Here is a 13,715-nt window from a genome sequence, read left to right as displayed (position 1 = left end):
TAGTCCTAAGTTGTTTAAGGAATGAGAGGGAGATTGTAATTTAATTGTGCATGTTGTATTTGAAGTTATGCAAAGTTTGTGGAGGGTAAATTTGAATGTGACAGTGTCAGAGTGACAGGTTGAAGTTTCGAAGTACGTGCGTGTCTTGCTAATTTTTGGATAGTTGGTCCTATTTACAGTGATGTGATTATTGTTTTAATACGGAAGACAATTGCTGTGTTACACCGTGCTAATGACTGTACTAGAAAAGTGTAGGAATGTTATCAGAAAATGTGTATGCTTCTATGGATAATAGTGAGAAAATATTTGGTTGTTCAATTGTTTAAATGATAATATGAATACATGACAGCAAATGTGCTGTCAACTTAATGCCTTGCCTGTTGGCCGGTATGTGCAACTGTTGATCAATCAATTACTCCTTTCAGTAATGATGGTATTGCACATGGAGCTGAACAGAAAGTGGGTGCGAGCCACATATTACAAAATAACCTGAGGAGGATCGAAATACATGGAACTTGTTTCTGCAGTTGAATTGAGCTGATACGTTGTTGAGGTGAAAGCATCATTTGTGACTAGATGTGAGCAGAAAGAGCCCACAGAAGACTATCTCTTGTTGTGAGAATTAAATGACTATAACTTGGAGAGACAATTGTTTCTCTCAGTGAGATGCAGTGTGAGAATGACGGGAACCGATTGTGCGGAATAGCATGGGCTGAGCTGCCAACCAATCCAGCGTAGGACCGAACCGAATTGGATGGATACTTGGTAATTGTACTTAGTGATTTTGTTTCAGAGAAAGTGGTCTTTGATAGAGATTGTGTTTTGTTATCACAGTATTTGGAGAATTGTGCTGCATAGTGATGGCAGTTAGATTTTTGTTGTGTTAGATCTAATGATTAACCAAGAGGCTCTAGTTGTGGATGTCAGCTCAGTTCATATACTGATTGACATCTTTTGTAGATTTGTCAGGGGGTAGCTAAACTCAAAGGTGTAACCCCTCAGTGATACATCAGCAGTTGTCGTTGCTATGGAATTGTAAGTGTGTTAGTGTGTGTGTGTGTGTGTGTGTGTGTGTCACGTGATAAGGCTGAATGTATTTTGAGTTGAGAATTTTGAAAGTCCTGGGTATGGCAAATAATGTGTGTTTGCATTACTTCTTGGATATTTGCTGTTTTTTGGTTGATTTGAGGATCAGTACGTGATAGAATGGCGAGTGTGAAGGTTTCTTCTGTTATCTTTGTGTAGGCAAGTTCTTTAATACGCATTGTTAATGTGTTTGCTGCTACTCGTATGATAACTAAAAGTAACAGAGATTTTTTCGTGAGTGATTATGTGTTGTGAGAATATCGTTCATGTCTGATGGAGTGCACCTGCATCATTAGCTGTTGGAAAGAACTTGCAAATGGCAGCATGGTAACAACTGTCTAACAACAGGTGGAAAGTGAATCTCTAGTGTGGAAATGTGAAGAAGACGTTTGATGTTGCTCCTTGATGGTAGAAGTGTGAATGGACATTTGAAGAAATACAAAAGTGATGCTGTACTGAAGGCATTGAAACATCAGACCAGTTAGAAGAAGAACACAGGTAACTTTGCACCGTGTGTTAGAGGCACAAGTGGAAGAACACTATGAATACAGGTTGCCTCCTGATGCATGAAACATCTCACACAGGGACAGTGGTTGTTTTCTTGATGCAGGCTAATTTGTGTTAGTTTTGCTTGTGTATTGATATCCTCTTCCAGAAAAAGACATACAATGCTTTGTTTGAGAACACACATTATTGGACAGAGATTTGAAAGAAGTTATGTCATGATTGCTTGGAAATGAGTTTTGAACAAAAGAGATATATCCTGTTGAGTTTTGGAGATTTCATTTGGCAAGTGTTAGTGGAATGGCAATGAGATTAAGTTGCTGGTAATCCCAAGCTCTTGAATGTCATGACATTGTCTGCGAGCTGGCATTTGGAATTTGTATGACATTAGCTGACAGACTACAGTGCTGCTGCACAGAAGGTTAGTGAGTGTGTACTTTTTGAGTGAGCAGACTAAACTGGTGGCCATGTGAGAAGATTTTCTCAGTGTGCTACTAACGTAATGGGTCTTACATGTTCATTGCAGCTATTTTCAGTGTATATCGATATAGACAAATGAACGCAATCCCATAATTGAATGTGAAAACCCCATGTGGCACTATAGCGAGACTTGAAATGGAAGTTTTCTAGAAGACGTCTGGCTGAATATATTCAAGTGATACTACAATTACTGTGCATTGGAATTGTATAGAAGGTTGACTCACAAATTGCAGTGTGTTGGGAAGCTACCTATCTACTGGCGTCAGCTCCCATTGGAAGTAAAGGTTTGTGAATATGTTTGCAGTTTTCTTGTCGAATTCGTTGACTAGTGTAAGAGCTAAGTAAATTGTGAAGGATCACTATTAGTTGTCCTTAGCTATTGTTAAATTTGTACTTTTGATATAGTCAGATCTGTTTAGTGTGATTATTTGCAGTTGGGTGTACTATCTTAAGCACAGGGCGTTGCATCTTTATACAGTGAGAAGTGGCACAGAGTTAGTGGAGAATAGCGTTGTTCTCTCAGAGTTCAGTATTTTGTATGTTCATGAATAGTTGAGTACTAGGTGGGGGAAGAGAGCTACTATGAAAAATGACATAGTTTACTTAAGTCAGGGGATATGTGTGTTAATTAGGTATATGATGAGTGTTTGAAATTCTTGAGAAGAATTAGTAACTGTCATTTGCAGTTGTAAATAAGTGGCAGTTTAGAGTAGAGTGTGTTGTTATTGTAGCAATGCTTGAAACATTTGTTTTACATATAACATGCCTTGGTGATACGTGTCTTGCTTTGACAGGATGATCGATGCTAGTGAATATTATCGATTTCACCGATAGCGGATTAACACAGTGAGGTTTTCATGCAGCGATGCGTTGGAGAAATTTGAGAGAGCAGAGCTAAGAGTTTTTGAAGCTTGTTGGGAAGTCGTATTTCATAGTTTGGTGCTTTTCTTGAGCCGGGTCCATTTATTATTTTTTATGCGGTGAAGAAGCAAAGCAGTGCGTTATCATGAGCATATGCTGAAGGCAGACTTGCAGTGGAGAATAGTTGCTGCACATTGAAGTACCAAAAGGAAATGTTGATGAGGTAAGGAATAGTGTTTGGATACAAAAGTTTAGTCCTAAGTTGTTTAAGGAATGAGAGGGAGATTGTAATTTAATTGTGCATGTTGTATTTGAAGTTATGCAAAGTTTGTGGAGGGTAAATTTGAATGTGACAGTGTCAGAGTGACAGGTTGAAGTTTCGAGGTACGTGCGTGTCTTGCTAATTTTTGGATAGTTGGTCCTATTTACAGTGATGTGATTATTGTTTTAATACGGAAGACAATTGCTGTGTTACACCATGCTAATGACTGTACTAGAAAAGTGTAGGAATGTTATCAGAAAATGTGTATGCTTCTATGGATAATAGTGAGAAAATATTTGGTTGTTCAATTGTTTAAATGATAATATGAATACATGACAGCAAATGTGCTGTCAACTTAATGCCTTGCCTGTTGGCTGGTATGTGCAACTGTTGATCAATCAATTACTCCTTTCAGTAATGATGGTATTGCACATGGAGCTGAACAGAAAGTGGGTGCGAGCCACATATTACAAAATAACCTGAGGAGGATCGAAATACATGGAACTTGTTTCTGCAGTTGAATTGAGCTGATACGTTGTTGAGGTGAAAGCATACTTTGTGACTAGATGTGAGCAGAAAGAGCCCACAGAAGACTATCTCTTGTTGTGAGAATTAAATGACTATAACTTGGAGAGACAATTGTTTCTCTCAGTGAGATGCAGTGTGAGAATGACGGGAACCGATTGTGCGGAATAGCATGGGCTGAGCTGCCAACCAATCCAGCGTAGGACCGAACCGAATTGGATGGATACTTGGTAATTGTACTTAGTGATTTTGTTTCAGAGAAAGTGGTCTTTGATAGAGATTGTGTTTTGTTATCACAGTATTTGGAGAATTGTGCTGCATAGTAATGGCAGTTAGATTTTTGTTGTGTTAGATCTAATGATTAACCAAGAGGCTCTAGTTGTGGATGTCAGCTCAGTTCATATACTGATTGACATCTTTTGTAGATTTGTCAAAGGTGTAACCCCTCAGTGATACATCAGCAGTTGTCGTTGCTATGGAATTGTAAGTGTGTTAGTGTGTGTGTGTGTGTGTGTGTGAGTGTGTGTGTGTGTGTGTGTGTGTGTGTGTGTGTGTGTCACGTGATAAGGCTGAATGTATTTTGAGTTGAGAATTTTGAAAGTCCTGGGTATGGCAAATAATGTGTGTTTGCATTACTTCTTGGATATTTGCTGTTTTTTGGTTGATTTGAGGATCAGTACGTGATAGAATGGCGAGTGTGAAGGTTTCTTCTGTTATCTTTGTGTAGGCAAGTTCTTTAATACGCATTGTTAATGTGTTTGCTGCTACTCGTATGATAACTAAAAGTAACAGAGATTTTTTCGTGAGTGATTATGTGTTGTGAGAATATCGTTCATGTCTGATGGAGTGCACCTGCATCATTAGCTGTTGGAAAGAACTTGCAAATGGCAGCATGGTAACAACTGTCTAACAACAGGTGGAAAGTGAATCTCTAGTGTGGAAATGTGAAGAAGACGTTTGATGTTGCTCCTTGATGGTAGAAGTGTGAATGGACATTTGAAGAAATACAAAAGTGATGCTGTACTGAAGGCATTGAAACATCAGACCAGTTAGAAGAAGAACACAGGTAACTTTGCACCGTGTGTTAGAGGCACAAGTGGAAGAACACTATGAATACAGGTTGCCTCCTGATGCATGAAACATCTCACACAGGGACAGTGGTTGTTTTCTTGATGCAGGCTAATTTGTGTTAGTTTTGCTTGTGTATTGATATCCTCTTCCAGAAAAAGACATACAATGCTTTGTTTGAGAACACACATTATTGGACAGAGATTTGAAAGACGTTATGTCATGAATGCTTGGAAATGAGTTTTGAACAAAAGAGATATATCCTGTTGAGTTTTGGAGATTTCATTTGGCAAGTGTTAGTGGAATGGCAATGAGATTAAGTTGCTGGTAATCCCAAGCTCTTGAATGTCATGACATTGTCTGCGAGCTGGCATTTGGAATTTGTATGACATTAGCTGACAGACTACAGTGCTGCTGCACAGAAGGTTAGTGAGTGTGTACTTTTTGAGTGAGCAGACTAAACTGGTGGCCATGTGAGAAGATTTTCTCAGTGTGCTACTAACGTAATGGGTCTTACATGTTCATTGCAGCTATTTTCAGTGTATATCGATATAGACAAATGAACGCAATCCCATAATTGAATGTGAAAACCCCATGTGGCACTATAGCGAGACTTGAAATGGAAGTTTTCTAGAAGACGTCTGGCTGAATATATTCAAGTGATACTACAATTACTGTGCATTGGAATTGTATAGAAGGTTGACTCACAAATTGCAGTGTGTTGGGAAGCTACCTATCTACTGGCGTCAGCTCCCATTGGAAGTAAAGGTTTGTGAATATGTTTGCAGTTTTCTTGTCGAATTCGTTGACTAGTGTAAGAGCTAAGTAAATTGTGAAGGATCACTATTAGTTGTCCTTAGCTATTGTTAAATTTGTACTTTGATATAGTCAGATCTGTTTAGTGTGATTATTTGCAGTTGGGTGTACTATCTTAAGCACAGGGCGTTGCATCTTTATACAGTGAGAAGTGGCACAGAGTTAGTGGAGAATAGCGTTGTTCTCTCAGAGTTCAGTATTTTGTATGTTCATGAATAGTTGAGTACTAGGTGGGGGAAGAGAGCTACTATGAAAAATGACATAGTTTACTTAAGTCAGGGGATATGTGTGTTAATTAGGTATATGATGAGTGTTTGAAATTCTTGAGAAGAATTAGTAACTGTCATTTGCAGTTGTAAATAAGTGGCAGTTTAGAGTAGAGTGTGTTGTTATTATAGCAATGCTTGAAACATTTGTTTTACATATAACATGCCTTGGTGATACGTGTCTTGCTTTGACAGGATGATCGATGCTAGTGAATATTATCGATTTCACCGATAGCGGATTAACACAGTGAGGTTTTCATGCAGCGATGCGTTGGAGAAATTTGAGAGAGCAGAGCTAAGAGTTTTTGAAGCTTGTTGGGAAGTCGTATTTCATAGTTTGGTGCTTTTCTTGAGCCGGGTCCATTTATTATTTTTTATGCGGTGAAGAAGCAAAGCAGTGCGTTATCATTAGCATATGCTGAAGGCACACTTGCAGTGGAGAATAGTTGCTGCACATTGAAGTACCAAAAGGAAATGTTGATGAGGTAAGGAATAGTGTTTGGATACAAAAGTTTAGTCCTAAGTTGTTTAAGGAATGAGAGGGAGATTGTAATTTAATTGTGCATGTTGTATTTGAAGTTATGCAAAGTTTGTGGAGGGTAAATTTGAATGTGACAGTGTCAGAGTGACAGGTTGAAGTTTCGAAGTACGTGCGTGTCTTGCTAATTTTTGGATAGTTGGTCCTATTTACAGTGATGTGATTATTGTTTTAATACGGAAGACAATTGCTGTGTTACACCGTGCTAATGACTGTACTAGAAAAGTGTAGGAATGTTATCAGAAAATGTGTATGCTTCTATGGATAATAGTGAGAAAATATTTGGTTGTTCAATTGTTTAAATGATAATATGAATACATGACAGCAAATGTGCTGTCAACTTAATGCCTTGCCTGTTGGCCGGTATGTGCAACTGTTGATCAATCAATTACTCCTTTCAGTAATGATGGTATTGCACATGGAGCTGAACAGAAAGTGGGTGCGAGCCACATATTACAAAATAACCTGAGGAGGATCGAAATACATGGAACTTGTTTCTGCAGTTGAATTGAGCTGATACGTTGTTGAGGTGAAAGCATACTTTGTGACTAGATGTGAGCAGAAAGAGCCCACAGAAGACTATCTCTTGTTGTGAGAATTAAATGACTATAACTTGGAGAGACAATTGTTTCTCTCAGTGAGATGCAGTGTGAGAATGACGGGAACCGATTGTGCGGAATAGCATGGGCTGAGCTGCCAACCAATCCAGCGTAGGACCGAACCGAATTGGATGGATACTTGGTAATTGTACTTAGTGATTTTGTTTCAGAGAAAGTGGTCTTTGATAGAGATTGTGTTTTGTTATCACAGTATTTGGAGAATTGTGCTGCATAGTGATGGCAGTTAGATTTTTGTTGTGTTAGATCTAATGATTAACCAAGAGGCTCTAGTTGTGGATGTCAGCTCAGTTCATATACTGATTGACATCTTTTGTAGATTTGTCAGGGGGTAGCTAAACTCAAAGGTGTAACCCCTCAGTGATACATCAGCAGTTGTCGTTGCTATGGAATTGTAAGTGTGTTAGTGTGTGTGTGTGTGTGTGTGTGTGTGTGTGTGTGTGTGTGTGTGTGTGTCACGTGATAAGGCTGAATGTATTTTGAGTTGAGAATTTTGAAAGTCCTGGGTATGGCAAATAATGTGTGTTTGCATTACTTCTTGGATATTTGCTGTTTTTTGGTTGATTTGAGGATCAGTACGTGATAGAATGGCGAGTGTGAAGGTTTCTTCTGTTATCTTTGTGTAGGCAAGTTCTTTAATACGCATTGTTAATGTGTTTGCTGCTACTCGTATGATAACTAAAAGTAACAGAGATTTTTTCGTGAGTGATTATGTGTTGTGAGAATATTGTTCATGTCTGATGGAGTGCACCTGCATCAGTAGCTGTTGGAAAGAACTTGCAAATGGCAGCATGGTAACAACTGTCTAACAACAGGTGGAAAGTGAATCTCTAGTGTGGAAATGTGAAGAAGACGTTTGATGTTGCTCCTTGATGGTAGAAGTGTGAATGGACATTTGAAGAAATACAAAAGTGATGCTGTACTGAAGGCATTGAAACATCAGACCAGTTAGAAGAAGAACACAGGTAACTTTGCACCGTGTGTTAGAGGCACAAGTGGAAGAACACTATGAATACAGGTTGCCTCCTGATGCATGAAACATCTCACACAGGGACAGTGGTTGTTTTCTTGATGCAGGCTAATTTGTGTTAGTTTTGCTTGTGTATTGATATCCTCTTCCAGAAAAAGACATACAATGCTTTGTTTGAGAACACACATTATTGGACAGAGATTTGAAAGAAGTTATGTCATGATTGCTTGGAAATGAGTTTTGAACAAAAGAGATATATCCTGTTGAGTTTTGGAGATTTCATTTGGCAAGTGTTAGTGGAATGGCAATGAGATTAAGTTGCTGGTAATCCCAAGCTCTTGAATGTCATGACATTGTCTGCGAGCTGGCAATTTGGAATTTGTATGACATTAGCTGACAGACTACAGTGCTGCTGCACAGAAGGTTAGTGAGTGTGTACTTTTTGAGTGAGCAGACTAAACTGGTGGCCATGTGAGAAGATTTTCTCAGTGTGCTACTAACGTAATGGGTCTTACATGTTCATTGCAGCTATTTTCAGTGTATATCGATATAGACAAATGAACGCAATCCCATAATTGAATGTGAAAACCCCATGTGGCACTATAGCGAGACTTGAAATGGAAGTTTTCTAGAAGACGTCTGGCTGAATATATTCAAGTGATACTACAATTACTGTGCATTGGAATTGTATAGAAGGTTGACTCACAAATTGCAGTGTGTTGGGAAGCTACCTATCTACTGGCGTCAGCTCCCATTGGAAGTAAAGGTTTGTGAATATGTTTGCAGTTTTCTTGTCGAATTCGTTGACTAGTGTAAGAGCTAAGTAAATTGTGAAGGATCACTATTAGTTGTCCTTAGCTATTGTTAAATTTGTACTTTTGATATAGTCAGATCTGTTTAGTGTGATTATTTGCAGTTGGGTGTACTATCTTAAGCACAGGGCGTTGCATCTTTATACAGTGAGAAGTGGCACAGAGTTAGTGGAGAATAGCGTTGTTCTCTCAGAGTTCAGTATTTTGTATGTTCATGAATAGTTGAGTACTAGGTGGGGGAAGAGAGCTACTATGAAAAATGACATAGTTTACTTAAGTCAGGGGATATGTGTGTTAATTAGGTATATGATGAGTGTTTGAAATTCTTGAGAAGAATTAGTAACTGTCATTTGCAGTTGTAAATAAGTGGCAGTTTAGAGTAGAGTGTGTTGTTATTGTAGCAATGCTTGAAACATTTGTTTTACATATAACATGCCTTGGTGATACGTGTCTTGCTTTGACAGGATGATCGATGCTAGTGAATATTATCGATTTCACCGATAGCGGATTAACACAGTGAGGTTTTCATGCAGCGATGCGTTGGAGAAATTTGAGAGAGCAGAGCTAAGAGTTTTTGAAGCTTGTTGGGAAGTCGTATTTCATAGTTTGGTGCTTTTCTTGAGCCGGGTCCATTTATTATTTTTTATGCGGTGAAGAAGCAAAGCAGTGCGTTATCATGAGCATATGCTGAAGGCAGACTTGCAGTGGAGAATAGTTGCTGCACATTGAAGTACCAAAAGGAAATGTTGATGAGGTAAGGAATAGTGTTTGGATACAAAAGTTTAGTCCTAAGTTGTTTAAGGAATGAGAGGGAGATTGTAATTTAATTGTGCATGTTGTATTTGAAGTTATGCAACGTTTGTGGAGGGTAAATTTGAATGTGACAGTGTCAGAGTGACAGGTTGAAGTTTCGAGGTACGTGCGTGTCTTGCTAATTTTTGGATAGTTGGTCCTATTTACAGTGATGTGATTATTGTTTTAATACGGAAGACAATTGCTGTGTTACACCATGCTAATGACTGTACTAGAAAAGTGTAGGAATGTTATCAGAAAATGTGTATGCTTCTATGGATAATAGTGAGAAAATATTTGGTTGTTCAATTGTTTAAATGATAATATGAATACATGACAGCAAATGTGCTGTCAACTTAATGCCTTGCCTGTTGGCTGGTATGTGCAACTGTTGATCAATCAATTACTCCTTTCAGTAATGATGGTATTGCACATGGAGCTGAACAGAAAGTGGGTGCGAGCCACATATTACAAAATAACCTGAGGAGGATCGAAATACATGGAACTTGTTTCTGCAGTTGAATTGAGCTGATACGTTGTTGAGGTGAAAGCATACTTTGTGACTAGATGTGAGCAGAAAGAGCCCACAGAAGACTATCTCTTGTTGTGAGAATTAAATGACTATAACTTGGAGAGACAATTGTTTCTCTCAGTGAGATGCAGTGTGAGAATGACGGGAACCGATTGTGCGGAATAGCATGGGCTGAGCTGCCAACCAATCCAGCGTAGGACCGAACCGAATTGGATGGATACTTGGTAATTGTACTTAGTGATTTTGTTTCAGAGAAAGTGGTCTTTGATAGAGATTGTGTTTTGTTATCACAGTATTTGGAGAATTGTGCTGCATAGTAATGGCAGTTAGATTTTTGTTGTGTTAGATCTAATGATTAACCAAGAGGCTCTAGTTGTGGATGTCAGCTCAGTTCATATACTGATTGACATCTTTTGTAGATTTGTCAAAGGTGTAACCCCTCAGTGATACATCAGCAGTTGTCGTTGCTATGGAATTGTAAGTGTGTTAGTGTGTGTGTGTGTGTGTGTGTGTGAGTGTGTGTGTGTGTGTGTGTGTGTGTGTGTGTCACGTGATAAGGCTGAATGTATTTTGAGTTGAGAATTTTGAAAGTCCTGGGTATGGCAAATAATGTGTGTTTGCATTACTTCTTGGATATTTGCTGTTTTTTGGTTGATTTGAGGATCAGTACGTGATAGAATGGCGAGTGTGAAGGTTTCTTCTGTTATCTTTGTGTAGGCAAGTTCTTTAATACGCATTGTTAATGTGTTTGCTGCTACTCGTATGATAACTAAAAGTAACAGAGATTTTTTCGTGAGTGATTATGTGTTGTGAGAATATCGTTCATGTCTGATGGAGTGCACCTGCATCATTAGCTGTTGGAAAGAACTTGCAAATGGCAGCATGGTAACAACTGTCTAACAACAGGTGGAAAGTGAATCTCTAGTGTGGAAATGTGAAGAAGACGTTTGATGTTGCTCCTTGATGGTAGAAGTGTGAATGGACATTTGAAGAAATACAAAAGTGATGCTGTACTGAAGGCATTGAAACATCAGACCAGTTAGAAGAAGAACACAGGTAACTTTGCACCGTGTGTTAGAGGCACAAGTGGAAGAACACTATGAATACAGGTTGCCTCCTGATGCATGAAACATCTCACACAGGGACAGTGGTTGTTTTCTTGATGCAGGCTAATTTGTGTTAGTTTTGCTTGTGTATTGATATCCTCTTCCAGAAAAAGACATACAATGCTTTGTTTGAGAACACACATTATTGGACAGAGATTTGAAAGACGTTATGTCATGAATGCTTGGAAATGAGTTTTGAACAAAAGAGATATATCCTGTTGAGTTTTGGAGATTTCATTTGGCAAGTGTTAGTGGAATGGCAATGAGATTAAGTTGCTGGTAATCCCAAGCTCTTGAATGTCATGACATTGTCTGCGAGCTGGCATTTGGAATTTGTATGACATTAGCTGACAGACTACAGTGCTGCTGCACAGAAGGTTAGTGAGTGTGTACTTTTTGAGTGAGCAGACTAAACTGGTGGCCATGTGAGAAGATTTTCTCAGTGTGCTACTAACGTAATGGGTCTTACATGTTCATTGCAGCTATTTTCAGTGTATATCGATATAGACAAATGAACGCAATCCCATAATTGAATGTGAAAACCCCATGTGGCACTATAGCGAGACTTGAAATGGAAGTTTTCTAGAAGACGTCTGGCTGAATATATTCAAGTGATACTACAATTACTGTGCATTGGAATTGTATAGAAGGTTGACTCACAAATTGCAGTGTGTTGGGAAGCTACCTATCTACTGGCGTCAGCTCCCATTGGAAGTAAAGGTTTGTGAATATGTTTGCAGTTTTCTTGTCGAATTCGTTGACTAGTGTAAGAGCTAAGTAAATTGTGAAGGATCACTATTAGTTGTCCTTAGCTATTGTTAAATTTGTACTTTGATATAGTCAGATCTGTTTAGTGTGATTATTTGCAGTTGGGTGTACTATCTTAAGCACAGGGCGTTGCATCTTTATACAGTGAGAAGTGGCACAGAGTTAGTGGAGAATAGCGTTGTTCTCTCAGAGTTCAGTATTTTGTATGTTCATGAATAGTTGAGTACTAGGTGGGGGAAGAGAGCTACTATGAAAAATGACATAGTTTACTTAAGTCAGGGGATATGTGTGTTAATTAGGTATATGATGAGTGTTTGAAATTCTTGAGAAGAATTAGTAACTGTCATTTGCAGTTGTAAATAAGTGGCAGTTTAGAGTAGAGTGTGTTGTTATTATAGCAATGCTTGAAACATTTGTTTTACATATAACATGCCTTGGTGATACGTGTCTTGCTTTGACAGGATGATCGATGCTAGTGAATATTATCGATTTCACCGATAGCGGATTAACACAGTGAGGTTTTCATGCAGCGATGCGTTGGAGAAATTTGAGAGAGCAGAGCTAAGAGTTTTTGAAGCTTGTTGGGAAGTCGTATTTCATAGTTTGGTGCTTTTCTTGAGCCGGGTCCATTTATTATTTTTTATGCGGTGAAGAAGCAAAGCAGTGCGTTATCATTAGCATATGCTGAAGGCACACTTGCAGTGGAGAATAGTTGCTGCACATTGAAGTACCAAAAGGAAATGTTGATGAGGTAAGGAATAGTGTTTGGATACAAAAGTTTAGTCCTAAGTTGTTTAAGGAATGAGAGGGAGATTGTAATTTAATTGTGCATGTTGTATTTGAAGTTATGCAAAGTTTGTGGAGGGTAAATTTGAATGTGACAGTGTCAGAGTGACAGGTTGAAGTTTCGAAGTACGTGCGTGTCTTGCTAATTTTTGGATAGTTGGTCCTATTTACAGTGATGTGATTATTGTTTTAATACGGAAGACAATTGCTGTGTTACACCGTGCTAATGACTGTACTAGAAAAGTGTAGGAATGTTATCAGAAAATGTGTATGCTTCTATGGATAATAGTGAGAAAATATTTGGTTGTTCAATTGTTTAAATGATAATATGAATACATGACAGCAAATGTGCTGTCAACTTAATGCCTTGCCTGTTGGCCGGTATGTGCAACTGTTGATCAATCAATTACTCCTTTCAGTAATGATGGTATTGCACATGGAGCTGAACAGAAAGTGGGTGCGAGCCACATATTACAAAATAACCTGAGGAGGATCGAAATACATGGAACTTGTTTCTGCAGTTGAATTGAGCTGATACGTTGTTGAGGTGAAAGCATCATTTGTGACTAGATGTGAGCAGAAAGAGCCCACAGAAGACTATCTCTTGTTGTGAGAATTAAATGACTATAACTTGGAGAGACAATTGTTTCTCTCAGTGAGATGCAGTGTGAGAATGACGGGAACCGATTGTGCGGAATAGCATGGGCTGAGCTGCCAACCAATCCAGCGTAGGACCGAACCGAATTGGATGGATACTTGGTAATTGTACTTAGTGATTTTGTTTCAGAGAAAGTGGTCTTTGATAGAGATTGTGTTTTGTTATCACAGTATTTGGAGAATTGTGCTGCATAGTGATGGCAGTTAGATTTTTGTTGTGTTAGATCTAATGATTAACCAAGAGGCTCTAGTTGTGGATGTCAGCTCAG

The sequence above is a fragment of the Schistocerca cancellata genome, chromosome 10 (assembly GCF_023864275.1).
Source record: "Schistocerca cancellata isolate TAMUIC-IGC-003103 chromosome 10, iqSchCanc2.1, whole genome shotgun sequence".
Lineage (NCBI taxonomy): Eukaryota > Metazoa > Arthropoda > Insecta > Orthoptera > Acrididae > Schistocerca > Schistocerca cancellata.
Note: the sequence above shows the minus strand (reverse complement) of the source record.